Raw genomic sequence first — 15,000 nt, 5'->3', positions numbered from 1 at the left:
GTCTATTTCTTATACCATATCTCTATCCCGTGAAATTCTCGAGCCAAAAGATGGATGCATATGCTGTGTTTCATTTTGCTAAATGATATCAATTAAATGGTGTATCAATTCCATAAATTGCATATAGCAATAAATAAATCAGCAAAATTCTTTCTAATATTTTAGATAGAAGAAACATTTCTTCTATCTAAAATATTAGAAAGAATGTACCCTTCTATCCAAATCCAATTTGCATCGATAAAATAAATCCAAATTCCAGTAGTAGATGAATAATTGCAAATTTGTGTGTGTACGAGATTAGAATAACTTCAAAATAACTGACATAATTTTGTATTTTTCCTGATCAGAAAAATACATGAAAAAGAAAGGAGGTAGAAAAATTTTTGGATTTATGGTTAAAGAAGAAAAAGAAGAAAACAGGGGTTCTGTTGAATTTCAAGTATTCAGTTTCACCAATAAGATACGGAGACTTGCTTCACATTTGGAATTACACAAAAAAGATTTTTCATCGGAAAGAGGTCTACGAAGACTTTTGGGAAAACGTCGACGTTTGCTGGCTTATTTGGCAAAGAAAAATAGAGTACGTTATAAGAAATTAATCGGTCAGTTGAATATTCGGGAGCAGTAATTTAATCGTTCAAATTTTTTTCTTGTTTTATTATTTTTTTAGTAGTCTTATAGTAGTCTTAGATTTTTCATTTTGATGAGCCTCGCTTTGAGGAATTCATGGAATAATCCATTTTCATGGAATAATGAATTAAGGAAGAAAGGATATGAGTCTACCGCTTACAAGAAAAGATCTCATGATAGTCAATATGGGCCCTCAACACCCATCAATGCATGGTGTTCTTCGACTGATCGTTACTCTCGATGGTGAGGATGTTATTGATTGTGAACCCATATTAGGGTATTTACACAGAGGAATGGAAAAAATCGCGGAAAACCGAACTATTATACAATACTTACCTTATGTAACAAGGATATAGAGAGATTGTAGAAAGGGGATAGGATAGTTATTTTTGCAAGAGACTTGTTGTAAATTCCTTAACTTAAGAAAGAAAAAAGAATAAAAACACAGATACATAACATAAAAAAAAGAATAAATAAGACGAGATTCGACCTCCCCCTACATATTTAATTTCCTCTCCTATACAAAAACTAGCAAGACCCACTCCATTGGTAATTCCATCAATAACACCCTTATCAAAAAACTCCGTGAGTTCGGTTAACCCTCTTATACCGAGGGTAAAGACCCTAGTATAGAAAATATCTATATAACCACGATTATATGACCAACTGTATATATTTTTTTTTACTTGATCTAAAAATTCTTTTTTAGGATTTCCTTTGTAAAAAGAGTTTATTAAATCCAAATTCTGAAAAAAAGAATAAGCGGATCCATAGAAGATATATGCTATGAATAAACCAAAGATAGCTAGACTTACAGAAGAAATTGCATTAGTAATAAATTCATATGAATTTACAAAAGAATTAGAACTTTCCTGGGTAAAGTTTATTGAGGGAGTTAACCACTTTGATAATATGGTTAACTCTGCTATTCCATTACCAATTCCTCCATTATCAAAAGAGATTCCTATGAATCCAATGAACAAAGTGAAAAGTAGTAATATAAGAAGAGGAAATAACATAGTATTTCCCGTTTCATGCGGATAGGCAAAAGTTTTTTTAGCCCCAAAAGACGTAGTAAAGGATCCTATCCTATTTCTTGTATTACCTTGAATTTTTGGTATATTTTGTGAAAAAAAAGAAACTCCACTCTTCGTTGTTGATAAAACGAAATCCCTATTCACTCCTTTGGGTATCCTTTTTCCCCATAAGGATATTGAATACAAGGAACTCTCTTTAGTGCTACTGTAATTTTGAAAATGAACACGCAAATACCCATCAAATGTAAGTAAATATATCCGAAACATATAAAAGGCAGTTAATCCTGCAGTAAAGGAGGCTATTATTCCAAAAAAGGGCGAATACAACCAACTATTACTAAGGATTTCATCTTTGGACCAGAAGCAAGCAAGAGGTGGAATACCACAAAGAGAAAGTGTACCCCATAAAAAAGTAGTTCTTGTGATTGGAATGTATTTTCTTAAACCGCCCATAAGAACCATATTTTGACTTTTATCTGGTGAATATCCAACAAGAGGTTCCATTGAATGAATAACGGATCCGGATCCCAAGAACAATAAAGCTTTTGAATAAGCATGAGTGATCAAATGGAATAAAGCAGCTTGATAAGAACCTATACCTAGAGCTAACATCATATAACCCAATTGAGACATTGTAGAATAGGCTAAGCTTCTTTTAATATCTCTCTGAGCAAGAGCTAAAGTAGCTCCTAAGAATAGTGTTATTGTACCTACTAAAGAAATAAAACTCATTATCAAAGGTAAAGATATGAAAAGAGGAAGAAGTCGAGCTAGAAGAAAAATTCCCGCAGCAACCATAGTTGCTGCGTGTATAAGAGCCGAAATAGGAGTGGGCCCTTCCATAGCATCGGGTAACCATACGTGAAGAGGGAATTGTGCGGATTTCGCAACTGCACCAAGGAATAATAAAAAAGCACACAAAGTAGTAAGTAAAGAGTTAATTCCATTATTAGGAATCCAGTTATTAGCTATTTTGAACAAATCCCTAAACTCTAAACTACCTGTTATCCAAAAAAAACCTAAAATTCCTAATAATAGACCAAAATCCCCTACACGATTAGTTACAAAAGCTTTTTGACAAGCACTCGCTGCGATTGGTCGTGTAAACCAAAAGCCTATCAATAAATAAGAACACATTCCCACGAGTTCCCAAAAAAAATAAATTTGTATCAAATTGGAGCTAGTAACCAATCCCAACATGGAAGTATTGAAAAAACTTATATAAACAAAAAATCTCAAATATCCTTCATCGTGAGACATATAACCATCACTATAAATAAGAACCAGGATTCCTACAGTAGTAATTAGTATTAACATAATAGAAGTAAGTGGGTCAATCAAGTATCCAAATTCTAAAGAAAAATCATTATTGACGGTCCAAGACCATAGATATTGATAGATCGAACTTCCATTTATTTGTTGAATAGACAGTTGAACTGAGAATACCATAGCTATACTTAAGAGTAAAACACTAGGAAAAGCCCATATGCGACGAAGATTTTTTGTTGCTGTCGGAATAAGAATAAGGCCAAATCCCATTGACATAATAACTGGAAGTGGGAGAAGAGGGATTACCCATGCATATTGATATGTATGTTCCATAAGAAAAGAAATTGCAATTTTTACTTCAATTTTTACTTCAATTTTTCTATAAAATTGTTTCCGATTCACCAAACCAATTCTTATCTCTTTCTGAAAGAATAAATAAAAAGAATAAGAAAAAATACTGAAATTCTTAATTTTTCCAAAATTTATCTCATTGAAATAATTAAAAATTAAGAATGGGTTTAGTTGGTTAAATTAAAAAAGTTAATAAAATAACTAGGTAACGAAGTTATTTTATTAACTAAATAAAGATATTTATAAAAATAAAAAAAAAAAAGTGGAATCATTTTACTTTCTATTCATAATTCATTTTTATATTTCTTTAAAACAAAGATGAAACAGCTCTCTTGTTCCATAATTAACTGATTGAGTGAATTCCAATGAAAACCTATGTTTATAAGAAATTATCGAATAGTCCTTACTTCATATAGAACTAAAATTCTAATGACTATAAATTACCTAAGTTTTAGAATGTCTTGTTTAAGAGACTCAGTATTTTTTGTTTTGATTGGAATTCCTTTCCTTTATGGAATACCATTCTGAACTTAATTAACTATTTTCATTTTCCCTTCTTTTTATCCCCCCGTCTTATCTTATATGGGGGATAGGCTTCCATACCATATATCTATATATGGAGTATACTTGATATATAAATAGATATAAATAGATTTAAATGAGAAACCCTTCTATATATTCTATATTATTAAAAAAAAAGTATAAAATATATAAAGAAAAAATGTTAAAAAATTCTTGTTGTCTTATCCGCATTAGACAAAATGAAGTAAAAAATAATTCAAAATTTAAGTATCTTTCAGTATCTAAGTATAAATACTAATAAAAAGAAGAAAGAAGGATTGATTTGCAGCAATAGATGTCTTTCACATACAACTAGAAAAAAGTAATTTCCTTTTTGAATGGCAGTTCCAAAAAAACGTACTTCAATGTCAAAAAAGCGTATTCGTAAAAATATTTGGAAGAAAAAGACTTATTTTTCCATAGTACAATCTTATTCTTTAGTAAAATCAAGATCATTTTCGAGCGGTAATGAGCATCCAAAACCAAAGGGTTTTTCTGGGCAACAAACAAATAATAAGATTTTGGAATAATATGAATTGACTTATCAAAAAAGAATTCCAATTATTTAATAATTTGGATTCTTCTTTGAATGTACTTTTATGTGTCGAATTACTCGGTACAATATTCTTAGAACAAAAAACCCCTCTTATCTTATATATACAAGAAAAAAAAAGTTTTGTTTGGTATACTGTGTGCTAAGTATTCTTTTCCTATCAATGAACTTTTCATAATTTTCCTAATAGAATCCTCATATTCTATTAGGAAAATTATGAAAAGTGGAGTATTCTTACAATAGGACTTACAACTTCCACCTATCTTCTCCAAAATCATAAGGTTAGTAAATCTTATTAATAAGAGCATAAAGACTTTCATTCTAGAAATTTTTAAAAAATCCAAAAAGCCTTTTCTATTTATCCATTTTATTTTAATTTCATCATTAAATAGAAACCCTTTTGGATTTTTTTCATTGTATTGAAAGAATTTTCAAAATGTAAAGGGGAAATTAATTAGAAAAAATTAGTTCTATAATTGCAAGTTAGAAAAAAGAAGTTCCAACTCTTTCAAGCAGTGTTTGTGTTTCTATTGGGCAAAGCAAGAGTTTATTGTAAAAAAAAAAAATGGAAACGATACTACCAAACGAAGTCTATTTTAATGAAAACTCTAATGTTCCTAAATTTTATGGACTTTCCCAATATCGACGATTCCCAAGATAATAGCTATTATTCTTTTAAGTTACCTATTATTTGAAGTTAGCCGCCATGGTGAAATTGGTAGACACGCTGCTCTTAGGAAGCAGTGCTCAAGCATCTCGGTTCGAATCCGAGTGGCGGCATTCTTGAAAAAGAATACAATAGATTAGAAATCAATTCGAAATTTACAATTTTGTAATGGGACCTTCCCCTTATGCTATTTGCAACTTTAGAACATATACTAACTCATATCTCTTTCTCAACGATTTCAATTGTGATTACGATTCATTTTATAACCTTATTAGTTCGTGAACTTGGAGGATTACGCGATTCGTCAGAAAAAGGAATGATAGTTACTTTTTTCTCTATAACAGGATTCTTAGTTTCTCGTTGGGCTTCCTCGGGACATTTTCCATTAAGTAATTTATATGAGTCATTGATCTTCCTTTCATGGGCCCTGTATATTCTTCATACCATTCCTAAAATACAGAACTCTAAAAATGATTTAAGCACAATAACTACGCCAAGTACTATTTTAACGCAAGGCTTTGCCACATCGGGTCTTTTAACTGAAATGCATCAATCCACGATACTAGTACCTGCTCTACAATCTCAGTGGTTAATGATGCATGTCAGTATGATGTTATTAAGCTATGCAACTCTTTTGTGCGGATCCTTATTATCTGCCGCTATTCTAATCATTAGATTTCGAAATAATTTCCATTTCTTTTCTAAAAAGAAAAAAAATGTTTTAAATAAAACATTTTTCTTTAGTGATATTAAATATTTTTATGCAAAAAGAAGTGCTTTAAAAAGAACCTCTGTCCCTTCATTTCCAAATTATTACAAATATCAATTAACGGAGCGTTTGGATTCTTGGAGTTATCGTGTCATTAGCCTAGGATTTACCCTTTTAACCGTAGGTATTCTTTGTGGAGCAGTATGGGCTAATGAGGCCTGGGGATCCTATTGGAATTGGGATCCTAAGGAAACTTGGGCATTTATTACTTGGACCATATTCGCAATTTATTTACATAGTAGAACAAATCCAAATTGGAAGGGTACGAATTCTGCACTTATAGCTTTGATAGGATTTCTTATAATTTGGATTTGTTATTTTGGTATAAATCTATTAGGAATAGGCTTACATAGTTATGGTTCGTTTACATTAACACCTAAATGATTACATAAAATAAAACCTTCATGAAATGAAGGTTTTTACTTTTATGTTTTATATTGAGAACCCCTTGAACGCCTTATCAAAGGGTTCTCAAAAATTCGAGATAGATCTAATTATACTTTTTTACTTATTTCTGCATTATATACTTTTTTACTTATTTCTGCATTAATAGAGCAGACGAGTAAAAAAAAGCAAACCTATTTAGGATAATAATTGGATAAGAGAGCCTCTACCCTGTCAACGGATAGGGAGAGAACAAAATCTGGATAAATACCAATTCCTATTACTGGTAAAAAGATACAGATTAAAATAAAGAGTTCTCGTGGTCCAGAATCCACAAAATTTGCGTTTGGAACATTAAATAGCTTGTATCCATAGAACATCTGGCGTAACATAGATAATAAATAAATAGGAGTTAATATCATTCCAATTGCCATTACAAAAGTAATTAGTGTTTTTGGCATTAACAGAAATTTTGGACTAGTAATTAGTCCAAAAAATACTACTAATTCTGCGACAAAACCACTCATTCCTGGTAAGGCAAGAGAAGCCATTGAAAAGCTACTAAACATGGTAAAAATTTTAGGCATTGGGATAGATATTCCCCCCAGTTCTTCGAGATAAACAAGACGCATTCTATCAGAAGCGGTTCCTGCCAAGAAAAAAAGTGTAGCACCAATAAATCCATGGGATAATATTTGTAAAATAGCTCCATTGAGTCCAATGTTGGTTATGGAACCAATTCCTATAATTATGAAACCCATGTGAGATACAGAGGAATAAGCTATTCTTTTTTTGAAATTTCGTTGACCAAGAGAAGTTGAAGCTGCATAGATTATTTGGATCGCTCCTATTATTACTAACCAGGGCGAAAATAGATAATGAGCATGAGGTAACAATTCCATGTTGATCCGAATCAATCCATATGCTCCCATCTTTAATAATATTCCCGCTAAAAGCATACATGTACTATAATGTGCTTCCCCATGGGTATCTGGTAACCACGTATGTAGGGGTATAATCGGCAATTTGACAGCATAAGCAATAAGGAAGCCAAAATATAAAAGTATTTCCAAGGTTGCAGGGTATGATTGATTAATTAATCTTTCCAAATCTAATCCTGGTTCGTTGGAACCATATAAGCCCATACCCAGAACTCCGATTAAGAAAAAAATGGAACCGCCTGCAGTATACAAAATAAACTTTGTAGCTGAATATAGACGCCTCTTCCCCCCCCACATGGATAAAAGTAAGTAAACAGGAATTAATTCTAACTCCCACATGATAAAAAAAAGTAAAAGGTCTCGCGAAGAAAATAATCCTATTTGACCACTATACATTGCGAGCATCAGGAAATAGAATAATCGCGAATTCCGTGTAATTGGCCAAGCTGCTAAAGTAGCTAAAGTAGTGATAAATCCTGTCAATAAAATAGATCCTAATGAAAGTCCATCGATTCCCAATCTCCAGTGGAAATCGAAGACATCTATCCATTTATAATCCTCCTTTAATTGGATTAAGGGATCCTCCAGTTGGAAATGATAACAGAACGCATAAGTCATTAGAAGGAATTCTAATAAACAAATAGATATAGTATACCACCTAACGACTTTGTTTCCCTTATGAGGTAAAAAGAAAATTAATGAACCTGCAAATATCGGCAAAACAACAAGTATTGTTAACCAAGGAAAATAACTCATGATAAAGTGATAAAGACAAGATACGTTTTGACCAGAAAAGCCCGTGCTCGATTATTTCGAGCACAGGCTTCTTCGGTAAAGAGGAATCAGACGATTCGAGTGAAGTTTTTTGTAACGTATCAATAAGATAGAGCCATGCTACGTGTTGTTTCAGGCCCTAAATAAACGCGGACACTTAAAAAATCTGTCGGGCAGGCAGATTCACATCTCTTACAACCCACACAATCTTCGGTTCTCGGCGCGGAAGCAATTTGCTTGGCTTTACATCCATCCCAGGGTATCATTTCTAATACATCTGTTGGACAAGCTCGTACACATTGAGTGCATCCTATACATGTATCGTAAATTTTTACGGAATGTGACATTGGATCTATAAATTTTTCTTTTCAACATAAAATTTTTCGATCTGGTAAAAATGAAATTAGTACTATAATGAGTCATATGTATTGTAGACACCAGACGAAGCAATGGTTTATCCAAACTTCAAAAAAAAAAATCTATTTTTTAATCTGTTTGTGAGAAAGCGTGAAGAGAGCCAAGAGACTTTAATTTTGGATTTCAACAATAAATAAGAAATAAGAAAGAATTTTACGAATTGTACAGACGAATTCGAATTAGCCAATAAATTGGCTATCGTCTTTTCAATATAAATTATTGCAATATTCAAATTGCAATATCAATGAATTACAAATACAAAAATTCATTTAAGTGAAAAAGAATACTATGCAATAATCTACTAAAAAAAATGGATATTCTCAAATAATACTAAGAAAATAGTATTGATTTCTATTTATTTTAATATGTGCGCCTTTGTTTAGAGGATTCTATGTCTAATTATTCAAAAGTCTAATTATTCAATAAATTAGATTGATTGATACGAGTGGATTTCCTATTACGATGGATGGAAGAAAGAATGGATAGTCCAATAGCGGCTTCAGCAGCTGCAAGGGCTATAACAAAAATTGCGAAAATATCTCCTTTTAATTGGCGACTATCAAATAGATCAGAAAATGTTACGAGATTTAGATTAATTGAATTCAGTATAAGTTCAAGACATATTAGAGCTCTAACCATGTTTCGGCTTGTGATCAATCCATAGATACCAATCGAAAATAAATAGACACTCAAAAAAAGTACATGCTCAAACATCATTAACTAACTCCTTATCAATCTCGATTCATTTCAATATGAGGGCAAGAATTGAACCGATTCAATTAATTACAATAGAACAATTACACAACAAAAGAAAAAAAAAAAAAAAAAAAAGGAGGTATTTGTTGGCAGTAGATGGATTTTACTAAATCAAAATTGTGATTCTTTAGTTATTTATTTTAGATTTGCAATTCTTATAATTTGTACTTTTTCTAAGTTTTCTTATTGCCGAGCCATAGTAATTGCACCTATTAAAGAAACTAGAAGAATTATGGAAATGAGTTCAAACGGAAGATAAAAATCGGTTGCTAAATGAATTCCAATTTGTTGAACATTATTTATGAGACCCTGTTCTACTATTTGGTTTGATCTTGTAGTCCAAAGAATTCCATACCACGACGTATCTGGGATAGTAGTCATTAGTGAAAAAACAATAGTTATACAAACGAGTGAAGTGAACCCATCTCCAATAGTCCAATAATTCTTATCTTTAGACCATTCTGAGCCATTTACGAACATTACAGCGAATATGATCAAGACATTTATGGCTCCCACATAAATAAGAAGTTGTGCGACAGCTACAAAGTAGGAATTTAATAAAAAATAGAATAAGGATATACAAACAAGAACTAATCCCAGCGAAAAGGCAGAATAAATGGGGTTGGTAAGTAATACTACTCCTAGACCCCCTAGTAGAAGAACAAATCCCCCAAATAGCATAAGAATCTCATGTATTGGTCCAGGTAAATCCATTATGGATAAAAAGAAATTAATAGTATAAAATTTTTCATGAACTGACTAAAACTAAAGGATTCAAGGAAGGAAAAAAGGATTAGGGTATTTTTTTGTGTATAAACTTATAGTTATAAATTATATTATATCACGAAAATCTAGTCTGATTTAAAATAAGAAATAATTTCCAATAAGCAGTAGTTTTTCGTTTTTCTTTATAGTTTAATTTTAAAGTTTAATAAAGAATTATTAGATTTTTATAACAGAAAGACAAAATCAAAGTTTAGTAATCAGTAATCGTTCTTGAATTCGAAGATTTTTCTTTGTTTATTTTACTTTCAGACGAATTCCTAATTGTTTGAATTGTGTAATCTCCCATTATGGAGATTGGTAACCGACTTAAAGCAATTTGATTGTAATTCAATTCATGACGATCATAGGTAGAAAGTTCATATTCTTCAGTCATTGATAAACAGCTTGTTGGACAGTACTCAACACAATTGCCACAAAATATACAAACTCCGAAATCAATACTATAATTAAGCAATTGTTTTCTTTTAATATCCTTTTCAAATCTCCAATCCACAACGGGTAAATCTATCGGACATACGCGAACACATACTTCACAAGCAATACATTTATCAAATTCAAAGTGGATTCGCCCTCGGAAACGCTCTGGTGTAATTGATTTTTCATAAGGGTAGTGAATCGTTATAGGTAAACGATTTGTGTGGGATAAGGTAGTTATGAAACTTTGACCTATGTACCTTGTAGCACGTATTGTTTGTTGACCATAACTCATGAACCCAGTTACCATAGGGAACATATTCATTCTAAATATCTATGAAAAAGATATGTTTCTTTCTCTTGTTTGAGAGAGCTTTTGTGTTGAAAATATTCTTACTATTATTGTATTATCTTATTTATAGTGAAACAAGTTGAGAAGAGGTTGTTAATAAGAGATTGCCCAGGGAAATAGGTAAAAGAAATTTCCATCCAAGATTTAATAACTGATCCATTCTCATCCTCGGTAAAGTCCATCTTATTGTGATAGAAATGAAGAGAAATAAATAAGCTTTAGTTAATGTAATAAATATACCCATTGTCATTTCCAAAATTCCAACTGCTTTATTCATTTGGAAAAAATCAAAAAAGGATATATAGGGAATAGATAAATTCCACCCGCCCAAGTAGAGAACTGTTACAAATAAAGAAGAAACTAATAAATTTAGGTAAGAAACAAGATAAAATAAACCATATTTGATACCGGAATATTCAGTTTGGTAACCTGCTACTAATTCTTCCTCCGCTTCTGGTAAATCAAAGGGTAATCTTTCACATTCTGCCAAAGAAGAAATTAAAAAAACCAGAAAACCTATAGGCTGACGCCAAATATTCCATCCAAAAAAACCGTATTTTGACTGTGCTTCAACTATATCAACTGTACTTGAACTGTTAGATAATCATAGTCGGTGATAACATCACAGTTCCCACCGCTATTTCAAAACCGTACATGAAACCTTAGCTTCATACGGCTTCTCTATGATCAGAAAAAGGAAAGGACTGTTTTGTTCCTAGCCCCGGGGGCGTAGATAGAATTAGATAAAATAAAATAGATTTGAAAGTCCTAAATTAGACCAAAGGAATTCCGTCTGCTAGAATAAGAAAAAGCGCTTCCGAATTGATCTCATCCTTTATAATATAATGAAAATTTTTCTTTGTTCAGTAATAACTTAATCTTGGAATAAAACACTTGTTACTTGTTATAGGAATTCAATTAATAAATGGAAAGAGTTGGGTATTAGTTCATGAGCAATTCTGCATGAATATGGATAGAGGAAGGAAATAATGAAAATTTTTTCTAGTGCACTCCATATCTTTTTTACTATTCTTCTTTCCCCAGGGAGGGGGTATTTAAAAAGAAAAAATGGATAAAGGGTTAATTCGTTCTTGATAGCCATTTCCTTAACAAGTGAATGGGAACATACTCTGGATCGGAATCCGAAGAAAGTACTACTTGATAATTTCTACAAATTGCAAGTCCTTATTATGATTCCTTTTATGGGCAAAAATCTCTAATGTTTTAGATTTTCCATTACTAATCCTTTATGTACTTTAGTGTTCCTAACCCTTCACTAACTTTTGGTGGATTCTTCTTATGGATTATTAAGTTATAGTAATAACTAGGAGTATTCTAGTAATGGAATTCCATATCGTGAATCCTTTATTCTTGGCCGCTTCAAGATATGATGACTAATTAAAAAATATCAACCTTGGGATAAAGAGTTTACACTGCTTATGTTTACTTCCACTTTTTTCTTGTACGTAGGAAATGAGATTTTTTCTTTTTACTACAAATTTATAAGCTGTTTTGTTTCACTCATATAGCTATCTAGTTTAACTTACCAACCCAAATACTAAATAAGAAAAGGAATATAAATAGTTAATGGATTTTATAGGAAAAAGATCTATTTTAACGAATCACACGTAGAGATATTGCTAGCACACAAAAAGTTAATGGTATTTCATAACTAATGGATTGAGCAGCAGCTCGTAGACCGCCTGAAAAAGAATATTTATTATTTGAGCTATATCCTGCCATAAGAAGACCAATAGGAGCTATACTTGAAATGGCAATCCATAAAAAAACACCAATACTAAGATCGGCTAAAACAAAATGATATCCCAAAGGGATAACTAAAAAACTTAATAAAACTGATATGACTGCTATAGAGGGTCCAATGCTAAATAAAGAAATATCTCCTCGGGATGGCAGAATATCTTCTTTAAAAAGTAGCTTAGTCCCATCTGCTATAGCTTGAAGCAGGCCCAGGGGGCCAGCATATTCAGGACCAATACGTTGTTGTATCGACGCAGATATTTCTCTTTCTAACCACACAATTACGAGTACCTCTATTGTTATTCCCAAAAGGAGGGTCAAAATGGGTAGAATCGATATCAGTCCATAGACTTCTTTTAATAATTCCAATTTCGAAAAAGAATTGATAGTTTCTACCTCTACCCTATCTATTATCATTTCAACGATCAACTTCCCCCATAATGATATCTATACTACCTAATATCGTCATGATATCAGCCAATTTCATTTTTTTAACTAGCTGAGGAAGAATTTGCAAATTAATAAACCCGGGTGGACGGATTTTCCATCTCCAGGGGAAAAGGCTATCATCTCCTACTAGATAAATCCCTAATTCACCTTTTGGGGCTTCTACTCTTACATAAAGCTCTTGTCTTGACAATTCAAAATTGGGCGAAGGTTTTTTACCAAGAAATTTATACTCAAAATCATTCCATTCAGAATTATTTTCTTTCTTAAAGCGTCGGACTTCTAAATTTTCATAAGGTCCTCCAGGAATTTTTTCTACAGCTTGTTGAATTATTTTGATGGATTCCCTCATTTCACCAATTCGTACTAAATAGCGAGCTAACGAATCCCCTTCTTTTTGCCATTGGACTTTCCAATCAAATTGGTTGTAAGACTCATAAGGATCTACTTTACGAAGATCCCATTGTATTCCAGAAGCTCGTAACATCGGTCCCGATAAGCCCCAATTTACTGCTTCTTCTCCGCTAATAAAACCTACTCCTTCAACTCGCTCTAAAAAAATTGGATTCTGTGTAATAAGTTGTTGATATTCAACAACTCCGCGTAAAAAATAATCACAGAAATCTAAACATTTATCGATCCATCCATAAGGTAGATCGGCGGCTACTCCTCCGATGCGAAAGTAATTGTGCATCATTCGCATACCTGTAGCAGCTTCAAATAGATCATATATTAATTCTCTCTCTCTAAAAATATAGAAAAAAGGAGTCTGTGCGCCGAGATCCGCCATAAAAGGTCCAAGCCATAGCAAGTGAGAAGCTATCCGGCTTAATTCTAACATAATTACCCTAATATAGCTGGCTCTTTGTGGTATTTGAATATTCTCCAAGAATTCTGGTGCATTTACTGTTATTGCTTCTGTAAACATAGTAGCTAAATAATCCCACCTTGTTACATAAGGTAAGTATTGTATAATAGTTCGGTTTTCCGCGATTTTTTCCATTCCTCTGTGTAAATACCCTAATATGGGTTCACAATCAATAACATCCTCACCATCGAGAGTAACGATCAGTCGAAGAACACCATGCATTGATGGGTGTTGAGGGCCCATATTGACTATCATGAGATCTTTTCTTGTAAGCGGTAGACTCATATCCTTTCTTCCTTAATTCATTATTCCATGAAAATGGATTATTCCATGAATTCCTCAAAGCGAGGCTCATCAAAATGAAAAATCTAAGACTACTATAAGACTACTAAAAAAATAATAAAACAAGAAAAAAATTTGAACGATTAAATTACTGCTCCCGAATATTCAACTGACCGATTAATTTCTTATAACGTACTCTATTTTTCTTTGCCAAATAAGCCAGCAAACGTCGACGTTTTCCCAAAAGTCTTCGTAGACCTCTTTCCGATGAAAAATCTTTTTTGTGTAATTCCAAATGTGAAGCAAGTCTCCGTATCTTATTGGTGAAACTGAATACTTGAAATTCAACAGAACCCCTGTTTTCTTCTTTTTCTTCTTTAACCATAAATCCAAAAATTTTTCTACCTCCTTTCTTTTTCATGTATTTTTCTGATCAGGAAAAATACAAAATTATGTCAGTTATTTTGAAGTTATTCTAATCTCGTACACACACAAATTTGCAATTATTCATCTACTACTGGAATTTGGATTTATTTTATCGATGCAAATTGGATTTGGATAGAAGGGTACATTCTTTCTAATATTTTAGATAGAAGAAATGTTTCTTCTATCTAAAATATTAGAAAGAATTTTGCTGATTTATTTATTGCTATATGCAATTTATGGAATTGATACACCATTTAATTGATATCATTTAGCAAAATGAAACACAGCATATGCATCCATCTTTTGGCTCGAGAATTTCACGGGATAGAGATATGGTATAAGAAATAGACTATTAAGTAACTCTAAATGAATTGTGGATACATCTGTATCCTTAACATACTGAAACGATTGTCATTATTCGTATCAAACCAATAGCGATTCATACAAGCTAAATCTTCTAATCAATGGTGGGCCAATAATGAATTTTTTTGCATATGTATTAAGACGCTTGGCCTGATTTCGAAATTGTCCAGAGTTTTATATGTTGTTTTCATT

Source organism: Triticum urartu, unplaced genomic scaffold (genome assembly GCF_056163025.1).
Source record: "Triticum urartu cultivar PI428250 unplaced genomic scaffold, HENAU_Tu73 scaffold1, whole genome shotgun sequence".
NCBI classification, from domain to species: domain Eukaryota; kingdom Viridiplantae; phylum Streptophyta; class Magnoliopsida; order Poales; family Poaceae; genus Triticum; species Triticum urartu.
The sequence above is the reverse complement of the archived record's forward strand: the minus strand, read 5'-3'. Positions refer to the sequence as shown.